This window comes from Acanthaster planci, linkage group LG21, assembly GCF_054643075.1.
Source record: "Acanthaster planci isolate LZ-2023a linkage group LG21, COTS_SCS, whole genome shotgun sequence".
NCBI classification, from domain to species: Eukaryota; Metazoa; Echinodermata; class Asteroidea; order Valvatida; family Acanthasteridae; genus Acanthaster; species Acanthaster planci.
Genome location: NC_141797.1, coordinates 2,525,545 through 2,550,696, shown reverse-complemented (window position 1 = coordinate 2,550,696; position 25,152 = coordinate 2,525,545). Strand labels below are relative to the sequence as shown.

The 25,152-nt window shown below is 41.1% G+C and overlaps 1 protein-coding gene and 1 long non-coding RNA gene across 4 annotated transcripts in view; one reads left to right on the top strand and one right to left on the bottom strand.

The window, feature by feature from the left end:
- The window catches only part of LOC110983128 (inactive phospholipase C-like protein 2), a 173,778-nt gene that overhangs the window by 38,165 nt on the left and 110,461 nt on the right, over positions 1 to 25,152 (bottom strand). The window lies entirely within an intron of this gene.
- On the top strand, positions 4,537 to 13,430 carry LOC110983130 (uncharacterized). Of its 3 annotated transcripts, XR_002598672.2 has the most exons (5): positions 6,683 to 7,610; positions 9,322 to 9,398; positions 9,726 to 10,032; positions 11,705 to 11,791; positions 12,049 to 13,430. It is a non-coding gene; the product is annotated as an uncharacterized LOC110983130 (long non-coding RNA). The 3 variants fall into 3 exon arrangements; XR_015423671.1 differs by lacking the exon at positions 6,683 to 7,610 and adding an exon at positions 4,537 to 4,806 and having other exon boundaries at positions 9,726 to 11,791; XR_015423670.1 differs by having other exon boundaries at positions 6,676 to 7,610; positions 9,726 to 11,791.

Sequence of the window (25,152 nt, the reverse complement as noted above, 5' to 3'; positions counted from 1 at the left end):
GAATTGAGCACTAAAATAACAGGGTTCCCAAAGAAATCCAAAAACTTAATTTCGTGACTTTTCCAGGACTCTCCGGGACTAAAATGATACATTTTCATGCCATTTAACCACTTCCTGCTGGTGATTCCGGATCCGGACATGTAACAAAAGACCGTACTCGGAACAAAAGACCAGGCTGTTGGGAATTACCGGCCTTTTTTCACTCTCAAAAGTGGAGATAATCCAGCCTTGTTTTGAAACAGTATACCATGGTTTGGGCATTTAGCGGATTACCACCAGGGACAAAAGCGCTCCACCACTGCAGCGATGAGCCGAACAGCACCGCTGCATGCTGATCTGGCCCCTTTTGTAAAGCGGTCAGGGGCGCACTGAGCCAGGTTCGTGAACAAAAGAAAGTTATATAAGACCGCACAATCTGGGCTCTTTTTACAAGGCTGCAGGCCTGGCTGAAATACTCAGGCGTCGATAGATTTTGTCTGTCAGGCTAGAGTAGACACCACACAGTCCTTCATGTGTTTGTAAGTGTCCAGTAAATGAAGATAGGATTTTTAAAAGAATTTTGAAAACAGAAAAAAATGATAAATATTCCGGCCCAGCGCAGCATCATCAACATGGATAACTGCCCCGGCAGGAAGTGGGTTAATGCCATTTTGCAGAGAAACGTTAATGGGTATTATGAATTGGCTAGAATGGCAAGGACAGCCTGAAAATCTATCATTCCATTATCAAATCAAGTATATAGCCTGTCAAAAATAACGCTTGCATGAGCTTGATTTCCGTGACCGTCCATCACTTTTTTTCCTCTGATGACAGGATTCCAGGGCACCTAATTTTTTTCCTTATTTTTAGTGCCTATTTCCCAGACGACTTTGTTTTTTTCGGCCCAAGGGTTTTCTTTGAGCGTGGGAACCCTGAAAATATTTTCATAATTCTGTGAGCTTCCGGTGCCGCAGAAATAGCTGCCGGAGCCTCACCATATACGGATATGGTATAGTACATGGACAATAAATATCCCCGGTAAAGGGGATACATGTGCATGACCCTTCTCAAGGAGCAGATAATGATGCACTGATGACGGCAATCAATCAATGTTTGAAAAATGTTTTCAGAGTCCTGTGATGGAAAACCTTTTAAAAATGGAGAAATCTGCAAATTTTCAAAACAATAAAATACCCCCCCATTCTACGAAGGAGAACAGTGTAATAATGTACATGTACATGTATCATACAAATCCCAGCAACTTATGCCTCATTTTGAAGGAGCAGCCTTAACACAGTACATTGTACCTGTGTACAGGACATGAGGTATACAATTTATAGACATGATATATGAGCATATATATATTCCCTCACAAAGCTGATCATCAAGTGATCACAGACCCATTATCAACAGATAATGTCAGACAAATGGACCAGCCTGGCTGCCTCCAACATGTCTACAGAGTCCATATTTTACATGTAAGTAGCCGCTGATATGACACACATGTACATCCCTTGCGTGCCATCAATTTCCACAAATTGAAATTGAGGCCTGAGGGACTGGCCCACATTTTTCTCAAGTGGTGGGCAAAGATTGACGGAAGGATGGAGGGTTGTTGGTTTTCATACAGCTCTGCAGTCATGTAGGTCTAGTATTCTGGGGCGCAGGTCTCTATGGGGCGCAATTTTATTGATTGGTTGAAGTGTATACCCAAGAGGCAATTAGCTATGGCAGGGTATTTATTATGTCCTTCATGAAGTTCATTCAGGAATGGTTCTAGAACAACAACAACAGATATGGAAGAGGTGAGAAGTTTTTTCTTCTTTAATGGCAAACATGGGAACAAAAATCACAAGCTTGTTGAAGGAAAGCAAAAAAATATTTTTTCTATGGAAAGAATGGAACCAATAAAAAGGCTGGGTTCGGAAAATAAAAACGTCTTGAACCAAAAACAAGCAAACTATCTACTGGTAGTTAATAAATGTACACAATATTGCAGTGTTTATTTTTTTCTTAAGAAAGGCTTACACAGTTATTCAAATCTCTAAGAAAGCCTTCCTGTAGAATTCCTTCAGCAGTCTGAAAAGAGTGTTCCTTTAACATTTTCTTCTGAGAATGCAAATATCTGAATGAAGATTTTTATGAAAATACTTTTAAATTTCACCACACACCAGTCAATGTGATTTTAACCTTGTAACATACATGTATACCAGGTACCGTACATGTAATTCTCACCAGGAAAGAAAGTGTTTTACTTTAAGACAAGAGCCGACTCAACTTTGGCCAAATTCTCAACTCGATTTGTGCTGAAAATCTCCCCCTGGCCTATCCAAGAGAACGTGCTTGATCGCAACAAACCGCAGCATCAGAGGTCACTGCTTGGACACCTCCCCCCCCCATCAGCACCCAAGAAAACAAGGACCCATGGTGAGGAACACGGGTCTGAATCAACAGCAGCCGGAAGAGACCAAGTGTGAAAAAGCCTCAAGACATTTGAGACAACTCACGAGCACTGTGGAGAAAGTACAGGGCATACTGTAATTACCTCGCCACAATTCATCACCAATATTGTCTGCATCCCCAGACAACACAATAATCCTGTCGACGAAGACATCAATTAGTTTTCGCCCGTGTCCCTGGCAATCTTGGCAAGTCAAAGAAGAGGAAATAATTTACTCAGTAGGAAAGGGTAACATGACATTTCATTCCTGTGTGGATCAATAGATATCATCGGGGTTGGAAGAAAATGACAAGATTGTGGGTTTCAGAAACTCAGAGAGGAAATATTGATTTTTTCACTCAGATGACATTACTGTTTCGTCACGATGTCAACGTGCTGCAGCTGGGTTCTGAAATTGGCTTCAATTCATCAAGGGAATAGCAATTAAAATTTAACAATGCGGAGACCCAAAGCCCCCGCGAAGATATCAATCTTGAGGCTGCAGCAGAGGAATCAATCCCTCCAGGTATTAATCATACTGTGTCGTAACCCGCGGGTCTTACGAGGTGACATTTTGAAAAGAATCGAAGGAGAAATGGTAAAAAGGAATATGACCTGCAGCTACCCGGAAATGCATCGGTAAATAGCAGTAGTCCCAGAGAGAAGTCAGTCGGGATGTGTCATTATTCATACTTCATACACCTGTACCAGAATGAACGAGTACATCACAAACTTCTCTCGGAACAACTTGGGACAGCTCAGCAGAGAAGCCTTAGATTAATCCTGGAAATACGTACCCTGGGGCCAATTTCACAGGGCTGCTTAAGCACGAAATTTGCTTATAAGCATGACAAAAACTTGCTTAAAAAAAACAAAAGTTACCAGCTCCAACTCTATCTGATTATCATGCTAACCAAAAGACAGCTGAATGTGATCCCAAAACAATATACATGCACATCAGATGGAATTTCGGTTGGTTACCTGATTTATCAAACAAGGTTTTCTCGCTTAAGCAGATTTTGTGCTGAGGCAGCACTATGAAATCGGCCCTCCAGGTCATCCGGCCCGAATCCTGCCATACATATGTAGATGAGGCTGACGGTCTGCTTTTGGCTATACATTTTGCAAAATAAATTGTATAGATTTCTTCAGCTGGGCAGCTCCATGAAAATAGGCCGCAGTGATCTGGCGACTGTTTTGTGTCACTGAACTCAACTCACATCTATAGAGAAAGCAGCACTGACTTTATACACACAAATGTACACCGGTATATAACACGAACCCTGCAGTATATCTCTTGGCGTTTAGTGAGATCACGTGCATGTAAATGTACATGTAGCACTGCAGAACTCTGTATATCTACTGCTTGTGTCGATGTACGTTTCACCAAAATATTACGGAGAATGGAGCTATTCCATGCAGACAGGCTCCTGCAGCTTGTGCAAATATGCACATATACATGTGTACCAGTACATATATGTCTCCATTTGATCAGGGTGTGTACTTAAAACAGAATTCATCAGCCTATTAAAACCCAAAGGTATTAACCGAGTCCCTTCGTGGTCTATGGCCTGATGTTATCCTGAAATGTGTGAATGTAATAAACCTACCAATGTGAATTTCAATGTGACTCAATGAGACATTTAAGTCCTTACTTTCGAGTCAATTTCCTGAAAGACATGTGAATTAAAAAGGATGCAAATAAGAAAGACAAGTAAAGCTCATGACATATAACGTCCTCACTATCTGCAAACAACTGAAGAAAAAATATCACCGAGTCTCGCTGTAAATTAATTTCACGCTAAATATGACTCAGTTCAAATGTCCAGATAATTCACATGGTGCCCATGAACATCCAAATTTGATTAATAAAAACCAAAAGCACAATTGGTCTGACATCATGCTTTCTTCCCGATAACTACTCTTTCAGAAACATAAATGTTGATACTGTGTTACACAAACATGTACATATATATAATATTTCAGAGCAGAGATAACCCTGAATATACTTCAGTTCTCTAATGGCGACCTTGCCCACCCGTTGAGTTCACAAGAACGTGCTTAATTTCCCCACCCCTATTAGTCTGTGAAGCGTTTATGGTTTAATATTTAACTTGGCACGTCTCGTCTACGTGGGAAGAGTTGAAGATGGACCAGTTTATCATGTTACAAATTACTCATGAGTTGGTTAAGTGTCTATAAACTTAAGTGCTTTGATCTTTGAATTGAGAAGTTCCTATTTAGTGAAAGCGAGGAAAACACTCCATCGTGTCAGCACGACAATGAAATGTGCCATTCACTACAAAATAAATAAAAACACACAAACCAGACCTTTTCCATACACACTTCACCAGAGATCCACAAGAAAGCATAGTCTACATGTACACGTAAGTAACAACGACTAAACTAAAACGTTCATTTAAGTAGGGCTGTTTAATCTTATACTGGTAATGACGACTGTACACATACGGGCCACAATTTACGACTGCAGAATTCTAAACCATTCCGGGATCGGACATTTTCTTTATTTCCCTTTTTTTTCAGCAGTGAGATTGTTAAATGATGGGAAAGCCTTTGAAGAGATGGCTTGTGACATTTATTACTACATGCATTGACAAAGTTGTGGGGCTTCTGGTAGTTAATAAGGCAATGTGGTTCTCTGCTGTACTGTGTGACTGTGATTAGGTGATTTTTGCACTTGAGTTTGTTTACTTTCTGTTTTTGTTACATACACAGTGCAAAAAATAGCATAACCTGAATGATTAACCCCTAGAAAAAAATATTGTGCGAGTCTTCACACCTAGTAGAAAAAAGGGAATTCATGAGCCCTAAATTTAACAGAGTGATTTCAAAGTGTCCCAATGTTTGCTGAAAGCTTTGCAACGCCATCGGCTCTCTACTGAATTCCCGGGCAGTGATAAGTGTGTGACTGACACTGCATTCAGTGGTTGGAAAAACTAACATCTATACAAGCCTCATTTCCCTAAAGACACCATTGATATGCCTTGTGACTTGGGGCAACCTTTTACTTTTGTTTATGTAAGAAACGCCTTGCAACCAAGACACTGTTTTCAATGGATAAGAAAGGCACAAAGGAACCAGTCCATTCCAGAGATGGTGGTCGCCATGCAAAAGTTAGCTCAGAATCACAAGGTATAGCAACAGTGTCTTTAGTCTGGGGAATTCAAATTATGTTTATGCGCGATCAGATAAGTCAGTGTACCAGATTTTATTCAAATTTAACTCGCAAAAGGCTTATTGTTTGACTGCACTGAGGATGTGGATTGAGTTTGGCTGCATATAGGAGCTGGCAGGTTATGGATTTACAATGTATGTTTCTCTCAACCTTCACCATAACTGTGTCTGAATGAACTGGCTGTGGCTATGTACACGCACATCTATAGAAGTGAACACAGCCACTAGACAAGCTGCTTCCATAGGACCATGTGTTATTTCTAGCCACAACCGTAACTTTTGGACACTCTATACCTCCTAATGGCTACAGGAGCAGCCCCTGCAGAGTGTGACTGCAAAACTGCTCCAATGAGGACAAATAGACACTGGTTTAGAATCAACTGTTTTGGTGATATTGTGGAAGAGGACCATGGATGTACTGTATCCAGCTGCAACCTGTACAAACACATTAACATGGGGTGCTTCCTCACCGGAAAGCCTAGTGCAATGGGGGCGTTTCACAACAGACAACCTCCAAGAGTTTGCAACGCATTGGCAAATCAAAATACACAAAATTTGTTGACCCAATGTGCATTTGGAGAGGGTCGACAGATTTTGCGCACTGTGATTGGCCAATGCGTTGCAAACTCTTGGATGGGCACTATGGGGAATTGCCCGTATTAACACTCAATAACTACAATCCACATGTACATATAGATGTAGCCAGTGGGTGCAGTCCATGCTCGACACATGCGAGTGAAACGTGCTCGTGCACAGAGTACTCCACCCTTTTTCCCGCGTGTATGTTATAAAGGACTTCTCATTTACGCTTGGTGGCCAAATTTGATCGACCTGCTCATATGCATCACCGCCTTCCCTATCAACTTTCTTCCCAGAGAGAAAAAAAAAAATTCACTTCCACAATTGAGCAGTCTTGAATGAAAAAAAATAAATCTTCGAGCTAGAAAAAATTAGAACCCAAGCTGTGTGAACTTCTTCATGACAAACTGAATGAGTCACTTAAAGAACATGCATGCTCAGCAACCGGAGAACGTGATGGTGATCGTTTTTCATGTGCGCTTGGCCTTTTTTGAGTAAGATTGATTTCGTAAAATGATCAGTCTGTGCATGGCAAGCAAGCACTATACCTTCAAAAAGGCTCAATTTTCATCCTGTTTACCAAACCTTTCTAATGCATTGCAAATTCCTACTGGGGCAGGTAGGCAGGCACGCACGTAGGCAGGCAGGCGGGCAGGCAGGCAGGCAGGCAGGCGGGCGGGCATCAAGAAGGTTGCAACAAAACCACAAGTCAAAACATTTGCTTTTTGGACTTGGAACTGTCGGGACATCCGACTGTTGAATTAAATACGAGACGGGAGGAATAATGAATTTTCCAGTAGGTTTATGCACATGTACCCTTGCGTGTTTGCAATGAGACCGTTTGCGCACTTCAACACTGAAATCGGAAACACAACATACGTGTACATTCGTTATAACAACACGTCGGTGTGAGGGCGTCCCGGGGAGGGGAAGAGGGCCCTCGCTACCCCCTCCCCTGGGGAAATGAAAATTACACAAGAAATGAAAGGGGATGAAAAAGTGTTTTCCTTGAAAAAAAAAAACCTCAAAATTACTGTTACAGGGGGAAATAAAAATGAAATTCAAGTTCAAATTAAGGCAAGCAGCCATGGCTTTCAATTTAACCTCAATTAACACAAAATGTTAGCAATTCTAATACTGGAGAGAGGTTCTCTGAATGTAAATACCAAAATTATTTCTTTTTTTTACAATCAAGTACATATACATGTACTGTACATACTGTATATGCATTGTTCCCTACACATGTACACGCTCTACTGCCAATGTTGAATAAATTCAAGGTCATTCCGCCAAAAATGAGTGCTCATATGCAATACTGAGTAACTTGAGATAACGGACCATTCAAGAACAAGTTTCCGAGAGCTCTTTAGCCTCCTCATGTGACTATGGTGGGAAGAAACCACTTCAACACGTTTGGGTAAGTACGTGTGTGTACATCACTGCTGAGGAAATGTGTAGGTTATTTATTACCTATGGTCTACAATCCGCGGTACCGGTATCTTTCAGTGCTTGTCAGTCGGCAAATTGAGTGTCCAAGGTTCTCTTCTACAAACGTACGTGCTTTGCCTGCTTGTACCTTCTTGTCATTTCTCAAATGTCCGATTCTTAGAGAAATGACGGGGGACAATGCATCCTGTTGGCACCAGCAATATGAGGGGGGGGCTTGTTCAAGATGAGTAGCTGTCGGATGTGATGTGTACACTGCAAATGGATTGCATGCATGTCGTTACAAGCTCTAATGGGACCTGAACGAGTAGGCTGGATGGAAAAGGGAAAAAGAAATTGCCGCATCACTAAACCAGAGAGGTGGGATTGATCACACTTCTTGGCAAACTTGCTCATGAAAAAAAAGGGGGGGGGATTTATACTGTACAATCACACCGCAAAGAACTTGGGGCCTGTTTGTTTCACGCAGATCTGGCTCATGATCAGTGATCCCAAAGCTGATTCACGCAATCCGTTGGGTGGGTTCTTGAGTCAGTGAACCAACGACAGATCACTGCACGATCTGGATCCACACATTACAAACAGGCCCTCAGATACGAGAAAGCTCCGAGTTTCTGGGCCAGTCCCAGGCAGTACAGAGACAGTGCAACATGAGCGTTTCAGTTGTTGGAACCAAAATGGTGGATTACGCGACAGTGCACATTGACAATTAGCACGCAGTAGCTGTATCCTGTACTGTCAAACAAATGGACTGCCATTTTGGTTCCATGGTCCGGAGTGGGCACTACATGTGTTCTCTCCATAAACAGCTCTGATTGCAGGCACTCATTGCAAAAAGCCATTTGCGAGTTAAATTTGAATAAAATCTGGCACACTGAATTCTTTAAATTCACCTGAACACATCAACTTGAATTCTCCATACTAAAACCACTGTTGCTATACCTCAGGATTCGGGGCAAGCTTTTGCTTAGTTACATAAGAGACGCCTTGCAACCTGTTCTCAATGGATAAGAAGGGCACAAAGGAACCAGTCTATTCCAGAGATGGTGGTCGCTGTGCAAAAGCTTGCCCGATTCACGCGGTATAGCAGCAGTGTCTTTTGTCGGGGGAATTCAAATTGTTACTTTTCTGTGCCATCAGATAACACAGTGTACCAGATTTTATTCAAATGTAACTCACAATTAAGTGGCTTATTATGGAAATGCCACTTTCTGATGTCAAGTGAAACAGATTTACTAACATATAAATAAAAATAAGGAGAAAAGGCCCAGAGACTCGGTCTATGGGATCTGGTTTCATGTACATGTACTGGTGCATCTTTCAAGGGGGTGCTGATCTTTCGGATAATTAGATATTCAAACAAGTTTTGAATATTCAAGTAGTTATTTTCAAAATCAAATATACAAAGATAAAAATCAGTGATAAAAAGCCAAGTCCAATTATCTGGTCCCAAAATTTATTTCTGTAAGCATATTTCATGGCTCTATATTTTTCTTCAAGATTTCAATATCTTACTTTTTGACAAAAGTGGTACCGAACATGTGTCTTCAGTCTGCTTTTGTGGGAATTTGGTATATTTGAAGGTCAGATTCAGATGTCAACTCTTATAAATGGATTTTTCAAAATCAAATTGGAAACATTGTCATATCCCCCATCTAAAGTTTTCGATATTGCCTCATTAGGTCTTGATCTTCCCTGTGTTTTTCTTGATGGTACCACCCCGTACGAACGATACAGGCAGCAAGAAACCATATGTACAGTAAGTGCATGTACACGTACACATGCCCTAAGAAATTTTTTTTTTTTTAACCAACGCTTCAACTTCTAAAAGTCAAGGACGCAGTGTTTGTTTGAAATGCATTAACATGCATGCAATGGAAATATTTAATTTTTGTTACAAGCCATAAGGACGGGACTTGCGTCAGGGGATGCTAATTTAATTTTGGATTTTTTTTGCCCTGCCTGATGTGCAACTTACATTGTAGGCAGGGCATAAATTCCACAATCAAAGCTACAGACATGCCTGTAAGAAGAACATGGCTTTTATACTCCATTCTGATTTCTGACGTCTCTAATTGATTTACAGGTCGTCGGAAAGAATTGCTGGATGCCCAACTGATGACTTGATTCGGGCGACGAGACCTTGGAAATCCATCCACTAAGATTTTCCAGCGCCAAGCAGATTGGTCCCCGAACTACATTTTCAAGTGGATTTTGTGTCTTTTCTGCTGTGTTATTTGTTAAGGCATGTAGACCAATCTACATGCATGCACATGGTTTGATTACATGATACGAGTCCGTTTTCTGAGTGCACTAGCCAAAACAGAATACTCATGAGTATCCCATCACTGTCCCAGTGACATCTTGTGACTCACAGATGACATCACTCACAGGTGAGTGTCCGCCATGGGTCAAGAAATCATTTTGTCGTTTCCGCGCTGACGCGACTTTGTTGTTCTGCCGTAAACAGACCCATGTACATGTACCGGTAATTGTAAAAATCACCTTTAATTCTGCACGGTGATGCAGGCATCCATCGCTGGAATTAAAGAACTGTAGAGCGCAGTCACGGACCGGGTAGGACTGTTGTCAAAGCCTTTTAGCAAAGCTGTTTGAGGGAAAAGCCCTTGACATGTCTTTACAACAAAATGTAAAGATTTCATTGTTGCCATTAGTGCAACTGAGATTCAAAATGAGTTTGAAAAAAGCCTTTGAAAACACACTTCAACAAAGTCAATGATGCTGGTGTATAATCAGTTGACGATGGCAAGATTGGTGGAAGCTAAGCGGCAAATCAGAGTTTTAAATGGGAAAACATTAGTAAAATAGACTTAAAATGATATTAGGAATGAAAAAAGTCAATTTGTCTGCCAAGGCCATTTAAAGCAAGCTACCGGTGGATGAAGTGACATTTCACTTTCAAGCACAATAAACCTCTGCTTGAGCATTAACATCTCATGTACACAGCCCAAATGCTTCACTTGCAAAATATCCAACCAATGTACCGGTACAAGAGAATTAAAAAATGCATAATTTATGAACAGCGTTGGAGCCCATACAAATGACAATGGCCATATAATATGCATGCTTTTAAATTTTTAAAGGCAAGTAAATTGAGGGACGGTGATCGAGTTGTCTCTTACAAATTAACTACCGGTAGGTAAATTTTAAAGCATTCATTGTATATGTACATGTACATGTAAGCTCTTAGGCTGAACCAAGAACAGAATACTTGAGTGTTCAGAAAATAAAAAAGAGGTAAACTGTGATACTCAACAAAAAAAAATAACCTGAAAAATGAAGCTTCATTTGTGACAGAACCTAGCAAAATCTGTTTCATGTCGCAAGACTGTCAACACTGTCAAATGCAAGGCCTATTCAATGAATCCTAAACCAGTTGAAATCAGTAGGAACTAAACCCTCCCATTGTCTCATTCATATAATGTCCGCTTTCATCAGGATACTAAGTGAAACTTAAAATTAACAGTAACGCCTAACGGCCCTGAAGTGAAAATAAACTGTTTGGCAGATTAAATTGAAACTGGAGAACTGTACTTATGCTGAGTGTCTTATCATGCATGCCAAGTTTCAAGAAGATTGGGAATTTGACGGTTGAGTTCTAGGGTGGGGGCAAAGATCCCCTCCCCCCACTGTGAGATGGTCAAAGAAACCCTACCTTGTGGTACCACCTGACTCAAGCCAGCTGGCCAACCCCAGCTACATTGTACAATCCTGGACAAACGTTGTTGGGACACCTGGCAAAAGCCATAACGGTTCTCCAGCCCCCCACTCCCCGGTCAATATTGTCATGTCCAGCCGGAGCGCAGACCACGCGCACAGACTGAACATTGGAAGGGGGTCTGGGGGCTGGAGGTCCGATGAGATTTGTCCAGGACCGTAGCTTGGTGGGCAAATGGTAATCAAGAGACATGTATCTGCACAAGAAAGTAGGAAGTCGGCGGTTCAAGTGTACACCTGTAGTCCAGCTTGTTCATTTGTTCAAAGGACCTCAGACAACACTGCGTACAGAAAGTATACTACAATATGTACATTTGTATCTTGCAGGGCAGCTACAAATTGGTGGAAAATTGAAAATCCATGAAGTAACCACCAGAAGTTTTGAGGGTCCCACAAGAGTGTATAGGGTCTATGGTACGTGTATACATTTGTGCTTACCTGAAGGCACCTGAAGGCACCCCTTAACATACCCACTTCTTGTGTTCTGTTCACAACGGTATTAAACTTAGGATATTCCGAATTTTAAAATTAACTGTATGTACAGTAAATGTACAGTTTTATTTCAATGCCCAGACTCAAAACCGATTTCCATACTCAATCCACAGGTAATGTGAGAACCCTTGTGTTTATAAATGTCTGACGAGGTCTGGTTATTATTCTCATCAACACAGGTTGCCTGCCTGCACTTCCTTGCTGCTCCAAACCACATGATGACAGCTTGCTTGGGAGCTTTACAGGCTGCCAGTTAATAACTCTGACATTTCCTACAACCATATCCTGCACATCTGTCTGGATTAATATGCTGGTAACAGGTGTATTGAAGTGGATGTCATGTCTGACGTCTTTTTAGGTTTCTAATGAAGAATTCTTTTTAATTTTTTTTTATATACTGGCATGGCCATTAACCTATCATGCTAGTCACAATTAATAATACTATCTTCAGGCAAACTTGAAATCTCAGTTCTGATTGGTCAATCCATGACAACAAATAGTGTGATAAATAACCGCACTGCATGGTTCATATCAAACCCTGCGTAATCGATGCATATGCTGTTCTATTAAACTCAACGCATTGTGCTATTTTATGGTAAAAGCAAGCACACATCTGCAGGACTGTAAATTCAAGAGTGGCGTGTTTGCCCGTGCTGATCATCACGTGTTTAAATGCACGTACAAATCTAACAACTTAATTTCTTAGTGCAAGTCCTGTTGTTATTGTTGTTATTGAAATAAGTTAAACCACAAATAATTCCCATATCCCTCAATATACATGTAATTGCATAGTTGTGGTATGTCCTTGTTACTGTTTTGGCTGTGTGCTGTATGATATATGTATCTTTAGTCTTCTTTCTTTATATAAAGCGCACATAGGCCCCTTTACTTTCTTTACTGGGCGTCAAGTTTGCTTGAAGATGAATTCGTTATCACACTCGTGTTTGTGGAACAAGGAATAATGTAGTGCGTCTTCGGCCTTGTGGCATACGGGACACAGACGCACAATGTTATTTCATGTTCCAATCGCGCTCCTGTGATAAGTAATATTATACCGTACATGTAGCATTATCCATGACTTACTTATCGGGCCAACTTTTTTCCCAGGAGATCTTAGGATCTTCAGCTATCACAGGAACCCTAACGTTACCCCCTCTGTACGCAGAAGTGTCCTTTAAACACACTGCATGGGGCACTTGTTAGCGAACAGAGCTGCATGCATACTCAAATATGACTTGTTCCCCCAAAGGAGTCTTATTAAGGCAATTTTCCATTTTTTTTCTTTGATTTGTAATCTGCTCTAGCTGAGCGGGAAGAAAAGAGGGCGTGTTAATCAATGGCAATTACAGTCCTTTGGTGCACAAGTTTATGCAAGTTTAACCCGGAGTGTGCTGAGTACGCAGAACAATTTATTCTGGAATGTACATGTATGGTCTTTGCATGCACGCCAACCGCGTGCAAAAACCCAGTTGGAAAACTTTGTGCCAGACTGTCTTTCGCTGGTGAGGGTGGACTTCGACTCTGAGCGGAAAAGGAAATAAACAGAGCTCTTTGTTTTGAAATTTGTATACAAATGTACATGTACAAGTGTCAATTTGTTGCACCCTGATGAATATGGACATTATGCAGATGAAAATGCAGAGTGTTCCGGCTGATTTACATTCATTTATGCCAGGTTTTTCAAAGGCCTCAAAATCAAATGTGGCTCTGGCAACTTGTGCCTCATTTTGTTAGATTGAGTCACAGGTAATTTTACTGGCCTCTGCCAGGGCACCCTGGACATACCGGTGCTGCATGGGAATGTCAGCCTGGCCTCTCTTTTCTTTGCCCAAGTGAGGACGTGCTACTTGTGCCTGAAGTACCCAAGTGGATAGCCCCTTTAACTTCAGCTGTTGCTCTGGTGTGCCTCTTTAATAGGACGCTTCTTGCAGATGACTTAGCTCCTTGGCTGATCACGAGAGTGCAAGCTGCATACTGAGATCAGCTCATTCAGCCGTGCCTGAGAGCCACGGCAAAAATCCGCGGGCGAAGAAAACCACCTCATTTTGACCGCAGTCGATCGACGAGCCGAGATTAAAATTTTCCGAGTGCGTGATTTCAAACTGGACGGTGCGGCAGGATGCTGTACTAAGACAGTTGTTGGTTTATTCTTGCTTGAGTGATGGGTCGGTACATCAAACCATTCTGAATGCTGGTGGGTAGATTAGTATACATGGACTTAGGGTGGATAGCCAAGATCAGGTCCCTGAGGTACTGGAAGTTGACAACCTACTGCAGCTCCTAAGGCAAAGCCAGGGAACTAGTTTTATCAACTTTCACTGCTGAGAAATTAGCTGTATTATGCCTGTTTTACCACGCTTGATAAATATCGCACTATCGAGCCCATGTCCTCAGGCTGGTTTCCAAAACTCAACTCCATCTCCATCTCAGGTTTCCTCTGAGGGCACAAGTATTTCATTTCACCACCTGACTTTGAAGTTGTTAGCTTGATAGTAAGTCCGACAATGCCCCAGGAACATCAAATAAAATGCAACGGAGCCCCCCCCCAAAAAAAAATTGAAGTAACTTCAAGTTAATTTGAATATTTCAGGCCTACAATCGGGGACTGATTTTTGGAGACAAAGCCCGAGACGGCGACAGAGTTGAGTATTGGAAAATGGCCTAACATTCACCCATGCCACCATCTTTCAAGCTAGGGAGACTTTCAACGTGTATCATGTAACCCTGTGTGACAGATCCGTGATTGCTTCACATGCACAGTACCGTAAACCACCATCGAGGGACATTATTTGACCAGTGCATTGCGAGTACATTTGTTAAACATATTGACTGAAATATTTCGATGAGTGGACCACTGAGAATTCCCATAATCAGAAAAATGTCTGCGGTACGACAGTATGGAATATTGAATCTGATTTTTCCTTTTTTATCGAGGTAAAAATCAAATGTTTGACCAAACAGCTTTTTACTGTACACACATGTACATGTAGAGACAGCATGCATGCATTCCTAAATGTCACAGAAAATCTTGAATCGCAAGATTTTCTTCTGCTTCACTTGAACAATTTTGGAAAAAAAAATAAATTGCTGCTTAGAAAGATAAACACGAGCTTTAAAGTTTTCATGGTAAAGGTAGTAACTAAGTGGAAGAGGTCTGGAGTGGGACCATGCAAGGATATAGCTTTGATGAGTATCTGTGGTTGTGAAAAGAACCGGAGTGTACTCAATGTTTTGGACAGTATGCTCTGTCCGTTGTCAGGACACAAGATCTTTAAGGTACAGTTGAAGACAGTAAGAAAGTGGAAATAAGAGCAAATCATGTACAGATACACGTACATGTGCATGTACGTGTGATAACTTAATGTTAGAGCTCTTTACATCTTTTGAACCATGGGGTATTTCAGCGTAGATGCATTGCTTTTGCACAAAATTTCAAGCTCTGGTAGTCTTTGAGATAAAGACTAGCAGTGAACATATTTCTTAAAGAACAAACTCCACTCCTGAAATTCCAACAAAACTCCACTCGTCAATAACAAAAAGCATTTCTGAACATTTGACCATCCTTGCCTAACCCACGGAGGGAGTCCCACACAAAACGATCCTGCAGCCTCTTTTTTCCTTTCTACTCCGGAACCCCAGGACTCCTCTATAAATAGCCAGTCAATCAATACAAAAAAGAAGGGACGCCGCTTCGTGACAGTATACTCGGTGACTTGTCGCGTGATGATCAGGCCAACGAGGGTAGCCGGACATTAGCCTGTGGTCAGGAAACACGGCAAGTGGCCGTGTTAACCGCTCTGAGTTCATGAGTGCTCAAAAGTGCATCATGCATGGTCACCTCTGATTTCCTTCACTGTACGTACAAAGTCGGTGGCAGAGGAGGTACGGAAGGCACTAGATGGTACAAAATTGATCTCTTTTTCTTCTGGGACCAAAATGACAGGAGCAGGAACGAGACTGTGGAATGAAGGGAATCCACGAAACACCCTGCAGAGGGGTTGTACTCAGAAAACCTGCAAATTTCCAAGGCTGCTAACAGCTAACGATGACATAATACATGTATGTATTTCTTTCCCAAATAATAACAATAATAATAAGTTATCATTTACATATACATGTATTTAATATGCGCAAATTCCATAAATCTTATGGAATAAAATTAATATTATTATGTCGGGACAGGCTCGGCAATGGCACTGTAGGATTCTTTGAGAGTTTAACCTAACTTGACTTGACAATGCGTCCATTATCACATGACACAAACATTTTATCTCAAATTCATCAAAACTCAAATTTCTCTTTAAACAAATCCTAAAGCGGGTGTCCTAGTTTGCCATTTGAGAGCTCAACCCAACTTGACAATGCGTCAATTATCACATGACATGAACATTTTATCTCAAATTCATCAAAACTCAAATTTCTCTTTATAAAACAAATCCCAAAGCAGGTCTCCTAGTTGGCCGTTTGCTTGTACCTGAACTTTACAGGGCAACCAAACTCCCACATCACATTGTGCATGGACATATACACCTGCCACTTTAACATTTCATCAATTTGTAACGCAGCTGGAGTGAAAATTCAATTTCCTTTCAATTCATTATCCACGTTTCTGGAGCTCAGGTGTTGGGAAGGGTCTGACAAATGAACAAAAAGGGTTGTCCTGGAGATGAGAAAAAAAAATTGGACCAGATGTAAAAAGAAACAACACAAAGAAAGACGAAAAATAATGACATCCGGCCAAGGTTAGGGATGTTAGGGCTGCTTATGGTCAGAAATAAAATATGTAAGATCTGTTCACTTTCAGAAAAGAAAAATAAGCTTTATGATGAATAAACGGGAGAGAAATGAAGATAAACCTGTATCTTAAATGGACATATAAAAAAAATATTTAATTTCACTGAAAAAAAAATTACCTGCAAAATATTGACTGTTCTTTGCAGAATTTATTAACTTTTTTTCAAATTATTTAATTTAATTTAATTACCCCGTTAATTTCTATGCATGTATGAAATACACGTAAATCTATGCCTGTACATGTAAAACCTGTTTCTTGACTCTGTTTCTGTGCTACAGAAAATATCACAGTTGTAAATTTTTTTTTCCCCAAGAAAATACAGTTCATTGGTCATACAAATCTGAGGCCTGGTTTCAATCCTGCTGTTCTCCAGTTTGAGACTCTTAAAAAAATATATTCACCTGTTTCAATCCTACTACATATGTATTCCTGCTTTCTGGCCATTTTCTGGTGTGCTGTACACCATTTCTGTGACACGGTGTACCGGTACACTGTTTTCATAGCCCATTCCAATCCTGTCTTATTGCTACACAATGTTCTCTTCGACACGTTTTGCCTGATCTACATGGATCATTTTTGTGGATGTTTTCTTACGAACTGCCTCCAGCCTGTACGCTTTCACCCTCTCTTTGGATACAACATTTTTTTCTGTTTATTTTCAACAAGGATACGGTCTGCTGCATTTTAAACCATAAAAGTTCCGATGTTGTTGTTTTAAGTTCCTCAAGAGCATATTGATCGCCAACTCATTATACATGTACATGTACATGTCAGCATCCAAATACATGATGCATTATGTTGACGTGCATCAACAACATATGCCGGTAGTCTACACGAAAGTGATGAGCTCTCCTTGTTGGAGTGTGTTCAACCTTCATGTGCAATATATTTCCAAGGGCGACTTCACTACAGCATGTAAGCTACATGTATGCAGACAAACATGAACTGGCATGCCTATACCGCGAGATCCGAAGCTGTGAAGACAGCAGGAGTTCAGGGTTTGGATATTTGACAATAATTGGTCCTAGATGTACATGCTGGATAAAAACACAAACACATGTAAATGTACAGGTGACTTGCATGTAACCATTTACAAGCACAGCATGTACGGGTGGAGTAAATACATGTAATGGTGTCACATGCACAAATATCAGGAAGGCTGCTATACAGTCTGTAAGTGTGACGTCACTTCAGTTTAAACCACGCCCACTGCACATGCACTGCACATAGAGTTACATGCATTGATCGCTGTTTACATGGAACCATGGAACCGGAAGTTACATGTAGGGCACAACTTCAGCTATCCTCCAGCAGGAGACAGAAAAAGTACAAAAATGCACATGATGTATTGTATAAACACTGTCTAGCTTTTGCTTTTACAAATGGCATTTGTAACTCTCTGACAATACCAGTTGTGAAAAAATGTACACGAAGTTCTGGCATCAAAATCAATGCACTTACTGCTTCACAACTGTATACATGTACATATATTATCCCATTCATTAAGTGATGGGATCAGTGTAATGAACCACTTTGAGATTTCTACAGTGCCATTCAAACTCTAGTGTTCTTAGGCAGCAAACCTAGAGTTGTGGTGAAGTTTCCTGCTCAAGAACACAAGCACCATGACCCCAAAAGGGCCAATTAAGCACCCATATCACCGCCTAAATCTTTGGGAAAAAAAGAATGACTGGGACCCGGTTCTTTCGCTGTGATGCCAAATTAAATTTCTAACGGACAACAAAAGATCTCTTGCTCTGGCAACACACCACTTTAAACCTCGACACATATCCTACAACGTAAATCATGTATTTAATGCCTGCTAGCAAAGGGTACGCCATCAAATTTACTGTCAGAAAACAAGAGCACTTTAAGAGGTTGTGCCAATAAAAAAAACGGGAGCCATCCAATCAATTAAAAATTTAAGTACAATGCAAGACCTACATGTACATGTTGGCTCAGCAATCTCAAATCCCGGTGCTAGTGAGGATGCCTCACCCAAATACATGTATACACAGGATGTCAGGGGGAGTGCATCAACAAACAACCGATCAATCTATCGTGGTAGTCTCATATCCAGGAGCTTACCTTTCCACCGACCCCAAAAGAAAGTAACACTAATGAGATAATATTATACTCGTCTCGATGATTGACGGAGATGTGATACCTAATTTTATCAAGTTGCCGGAGGGGGGGGGTGTGCTGCAACGTACATGTACTACGATATTGCACACTGACTCAAAACAAGCCACCACCAACGTCATCAGTGACGTCAACAAGTGCGGCGTGTTGAATCTGCCCTCGGTGATCTGACTGGGAACCAATTTAATCAATGCGATAATTTCATAAGACCAGGCTGTTTGGAATGATATTAACGAGGGGCAAGGCCGACAAACTCATAGGACTAAAGAAATTAAAGAAAGCTCAAAAAAGCTGACCTATTTATGTGCATGCATGCGCGGTAAGTGTAATTGGATTAACAAATTCTGAGGGCATGTCTGTATTTTAAGCTGTGGTATCATGAGCCCAGTGGCAGACAAGCCGAATAAAATCAAGTTTTTGCTTTTGTTAGTGATGTGAGAAGTTCAGGAGCAGAACTTCAACGGCTGTGAAACCTGCAGCTAAAGAAAACAGATTGGCACCTGTTCAATAACCCCTTTACTACTACATCAATGGCAAGAATTCAATATCCAATAGGGACAACTAGCGTGACTATAGGGTCTATGAAACATATGAAAAATAGAAGGGCCTGCAAAACCACAGTGAAACGGGCAGGAGAAATTATTACCACTCAAGTCTGCAGTCTTATTTATTTAAAGCTCCACAAATATCCGGACTATTCCATTTCCAAAAAGAAGGCGAGTGATTTGTCTGCAAACCGAATTTCACCATCTCGTGCCGAGGTGTGCTCATACATACTCCTACAGACATACCAGAACATTACCAGGCGCGTTAAGTAAGATTGAAAGAAAACAAACTATCCAGGAAATATGCAATTACCAGAGGCTTTGATATCGAGGGCCCCTCAGCAGCATACATGTAGGGCCTGTGGTATGTTTGCCTCTATGTTTCAGCACCCCTCAACTCCTTCCTTGTGCTCAATATTCACTTTTATACATAAAAACACCTCAATGGTAAATTGAAAATTTAAAAGCGACTGTTTGAAAAATCCGGACAAATTTCACCCCTGGTTTAATTGTCAATCTGCATGCAGAAGAATGCTACCTGGAGAACAGGTTTCTATGTCGGCTGAGGTATGGACTTCATGTGTGACAAAAAGGATGCTTGGTTATAAAATGACATACCTATTAAAAAGCATGCTGATTTGCAGCGTGTGCCCACTCATGAAAAAGCGTATATAAATATTGACTATGCTCCACTGATTGTCAACAGCAAATAAACTCCTAAGAGCAGGTGGGGGGGACAGCAGGTAAGAGGGCCAATATTGCCCCCCCCCCATAAGGAGTGAAATTTGTGTGTGTGTGAAAGTAACAAAAGGCACATTTTCTGATCTGTTTCATTTCCCTTTCTCCCAAAAGCAACCAAAAAGTCCCCAAAATGTGGCCTCACCCCTTATGGTGCCATAAAAAGCTTACGTGACAAAAAGAACAAAACCCCAAAAAACAGAATGGTTGGCCCCCAAAAATACTTCTAGATCTGAACTTAACAATACCTGATATAAGCCATTGCCAATGCCCACTCAAGCGTCTACTCAACCTGTTTCCTTGCAAATTAACCTCAAAAGGAGCCCTAAGCTTTGGTAAGTGAATTTGACTTTCACATGAGGCATGTGAGGGGGCAGACTGGTTCAGAGACTATGAACAGCCTGGTTCCAATCCAACAGTAGGATCGCAAGATGTTTCGATACTTGCAGAATCTTAAAAAAAGAGACAGACTAAGACAGAAAAAATACACCAAAACTACTAGTATTTAAAAACAGCTATGCATCGGATATATGCATCCACACAGTAACCAAACAGACGACTGTCAAACCCTACGAGACAAAAACTGCCTATTAAGTCATGAGACCCGATTAACTCATGTCACTAGGGCAAGTATACATGTACATGTACCACCAAGGCACAAACGTAAACCCCTTTTGAAAACACAAAACTAAGGTGAAGAGAGGAGAAAAATGTGAATGGACTTCACCTCAATAGCAAATCTCTACAGTATTAGCAAGGATGGTAAATGCCGTAGGCATGAGGAACCCGCAAGGTACGGTGTATGCCCAACGGAACTAACATATGACAGATTTTGACAGAAATTGAGATGTGAGAGTGTCTGCAACATGTTGAAGGTTAGTAATTATACATGTAAGATACTGAAGCCGTTACCAAGCTAGTGGGGAAATTCCCGAAGGCCGCTATACATGTACATGAGTGTGGTAATTTTTCTTCAGGCCGAATGCATTTTGTGGATGCAAGGACTTCTTGACTTACTCTACAGGTGAAGGGAAAGTAAGGGAAACCATGTTGCCATGGTTACAAAAAACAAGCAAGCTGTATTTGATTCCTCAATGACTTCACTCCATCACCATAACAGTTGATGTAGCAGATTAGATTTCAAGTAGAGCAGTTTTGCTGAACAGATTTCTTTCCCCATCATACATGTACTTGCTTACACCAAGACTTCATAAAAAAAAAAAAATTACTACAGGTTTGCTTTTAACAAACAAGTATACATGTACATGTACGTAGCCTGTACATGCCCATGTACGTACAATGTACATGTGCATGTACATGTATAAAAAACACCAACACATATAGATCTGCTATTGTTGCAGCAGTGCTGCGATTTCACGGTCATCTCGTGAGGGCGCGCCTCATCAAAAGGCCACGCTTAGCGCCTCGGTGTATACAATTTAACAGAATTCGGAACAGGGTTTCAAATCAGCAATCATCATACATCCTAGGGGGTTCAGAAGTATTCAGTTGAGTAAGTTATCATTTGAAATCTTTATTCAGTCAAGGCCATTTTCAAGCAAATAATGGAGCCGTTTATATGGGTTATTTATCTAAAATTTACTATGGGTTATTACGCACAAACTATTGCGGGAATACCAACACATCTCCCGGCGTGCCTTTTCATTCTATTTAGATTGAAGTCATTAGGAGAGTGTAACGATAAAAAGATGTTTCTTAAATGTGCTGTTAATTATCTTTGTTTTCTCTTTACTTGAAGCTCACATATATTCAAGGGAGGGACAGCAACTACATACCAGGAGGGTTTTTTCTTGAATTTCTTCATAAATGCATGTCCAAGTCATCAAGTCAGTGTACCAAGTTCTTCCTGAGCATGCAATAAACCAGATTGCCAACTAAACTTGGAAAATAGTCTACAGCTATACAATACCGAAGTGTGACATCACTGTGAACCAAAAAGTGCAGTGCAAACGAATAAAGAACGTGCGCATGTTGGTTCACGTGCTGGTTCTCGCCGTAGTGTCTTTTACACACATACATGTAGCTGTGCGCGTGATGTAATCACTTCGGTACTCTATAGTAAATGTACATGTACAACACTGCTATATTATCATGCACTGTGATGTGATGGATAAATCCGGTCCATGTACATGTATGTCAAAATCATAACTGGATGCGCACTTTCAGCAAAACCGTTCAATGGCCATTGATAAAACTGTACATCTTCTACTTGGCTGCACCTACCGGCACATGTACAATGTATATACATGTAGGTAACCAGGGTGAGTGGCCGCCTACTTCGGGCTGGATTTCCAATCAGCACGGTTGCGATTTCAAACCCTGCTACAGTTACTGATTGCAGAGCCGCGCTACCCTCGCCAGGGACCTCAACATGATACAATGTGCATTGTCTGCGCAGGAGCACTATGGCACTACCGGCAAGGAATAGCATGGCGCAATCCTGACATCCAGGGAATCTGAGGGTGACAGGAGAAGAATTCCGATAAAACCTCCGGGGGAACGATCGGGGAAAGTCCATCCATAATGAATTGGAAAGAGGTAGTCAGGGGTGTGACTTTTACCTGCCATCAACATTAAATTTTGGTCAAATACAGTAAAAAATCTTTTCATAATTTTGAAACACTAAAACAGTCCAGTTCATATACACCGTATATATACAATGTACATGTATCCGCGGTTGTGGGTCATTCCATGCTTAGACTAATTTGAAGAAATGCCATTATTGCGGTGGGATAAAACCCATGCAGGGTGCATGCACAAATGATAACTGCACTTGCCTAGCCATCGCTAATTGGTTGTAGAGGCTTGCAACGCACTTGTCAAATTAATGCATTATAGTGTGGTGCCACTGCGGTGATATGGCTCTTGATTCTGGTAATCAAATTTGTCAGTATAGACCAGCACTTCAGTTCACAAACTTCATTGGAATTGGTCGACAGAGCTACATGTAGCAGAGATTTCTAGCCCTGTGTTGGTCCCCTTGCATACCGGTACAGAGTATAACCGGGCTACAGGTACATGTACATGTACGTGGAAATTGAAAATCTCTCCCACACTTGATAGCAACAATTACTTTTCTTTTCATTTCCATGTATATATTGATTCATCATGCCCTTCTTGATTACGATTTGGATTTTTCTGCATGGTACCGTAAGTTTGTGTATGGGTTATTCCGTGAGTTTGGGGCACAATTTGAGGGTTCCGTAAAAATGAACAACTATTTCCGTGCATGTGGATTCCAAACTGACATTGCTATGTACATCTTGCAAGGCTGAATACAGAGGTGTGTGTTGTTTTTACAGAGTACATGTAGATTACCTACTCTACAGGTCATGGCATGTAACAAGGACACCGTCACAAATTGGGCTCCAACCTCATGGAATGACCCGTATTCATAAAGTTCAATTAATCCTAACAGTCCTCAATCCTTCACCTGTTGGAGGATTAAGGACTGTTAGGGTTAAACATGGTCAGCCATCATTTGTATACACTTGTACATGTACACAAGTAACAAATCTTGATTACACATATGAAACGTGTACCAGTACATATGGGCATGATCCGTACATGTACATGTGTTTTTCAACATGTACGATGTGCCCATAATACATGTACATTGTACATACACATGTACATGTACCTATCAGTACATGTACATGTACTTGTGTGTGTGAGTTAAGTCATTTTCATTTTAGGAAAAAACCTCTGTGTTGTGTGTGTGAGTTCAGTCATTTTCATTTTAGGAAAAAACCTCTGTGTTGACAAAACTTGAGATTTCTGCCATGCACATTTTGGGCTGTTTTTGTGCCATCTGCAACCACCTCCGGTTTTTTGGTAATTGAGTCAAGGAATGCCTCAATCGATTAATTGAGTAACCATGCAACACGCACAGCCCTAGCGCACATGTACCGGTACATGTACAGTATGTATGGTCATGCGACCAAGGCACCTCAAGAAATTACTGGAAACATTAGGCGGCTGTCTAATGTGGCCAGGCAAGGATGTCGGAGACGATATTGGCTCATGGAAGTGTGAAATTACAGTCGCCTGAAATTGTGATAATTTGGCTGAGGGAATGGAAAAGAAATCTCTTGGGAGGTTCCCGGGGTAAGAAGATCTATAATACTTTCAACTCTTTTTGCACTGGGAATTGGTGAGATGTCTCGGTACAGTAAAAAAAAAAAGAAGTTTCGGGACAGTAGAGGGAACTTTAGGTTTGAAACCTGAATGATGACGAAATTTTCAACTGGAGATTTGATTTCAGATCTGTTAACTTCAAGCTGTAGTTTTGTGTCTTCTTGGTGTTACAAAAGGAACTGAGCAAGTTTCTTGACCTGCTCTCCATGTATATCCACCCCGAGCCGAAGTGCACTTTCAATTGGCGAAAAGAAAGATGGGTGGTTACAGGCAGCTTCTTGCACGCTTTCTGCGTGTACGCAAAGACCATACCTGTCCGTGCTGGAGTAAATTAGTTATGCGTACTCAGCGTGCTCCGCGTCAAATGCGCATATACGTACGCGCCCCTCATATGGCGCTCCTATATGTGGTGGGTACAAAAACACAACCATGCCCTCTTTTGTTCCGCTCAGAGCGGATAGTGAAAAAACTTGTCTAAGCAGTGCCATTGCAGCTGATTGTAATCCGAATAGAGTGATTTCACATTAGTGCCGTCTGCACATATCTGCATCGAAACCGAGGCTCTCTGTGTTGAACTTCATGGAGCGCGCCCACGGAGTCCACACAGTACATACAGTATCCCGTTCGTAAGTGTGACACCACTTCAGTTTTAACCATGCCCACTGCACAAGATACACGACCATCGCAGGTACGTTAGTTCGCAGTCAATTGTCGTTATTTTTTCTTTTGACTTTACGTGTCGAGTCATCCTGAAAGACTCTTCCACAAAAAGTTGCAGTCTGAGAAGTCTGAATTTAACATACCTTTATGTATTTTGTGTCTTCACTCCTTACTTTCAATCATCTGATCGTATTAAGAATTGAAGCTGACACATACAGCCTCGTTTTGAAACGTGGAAGTGCGCA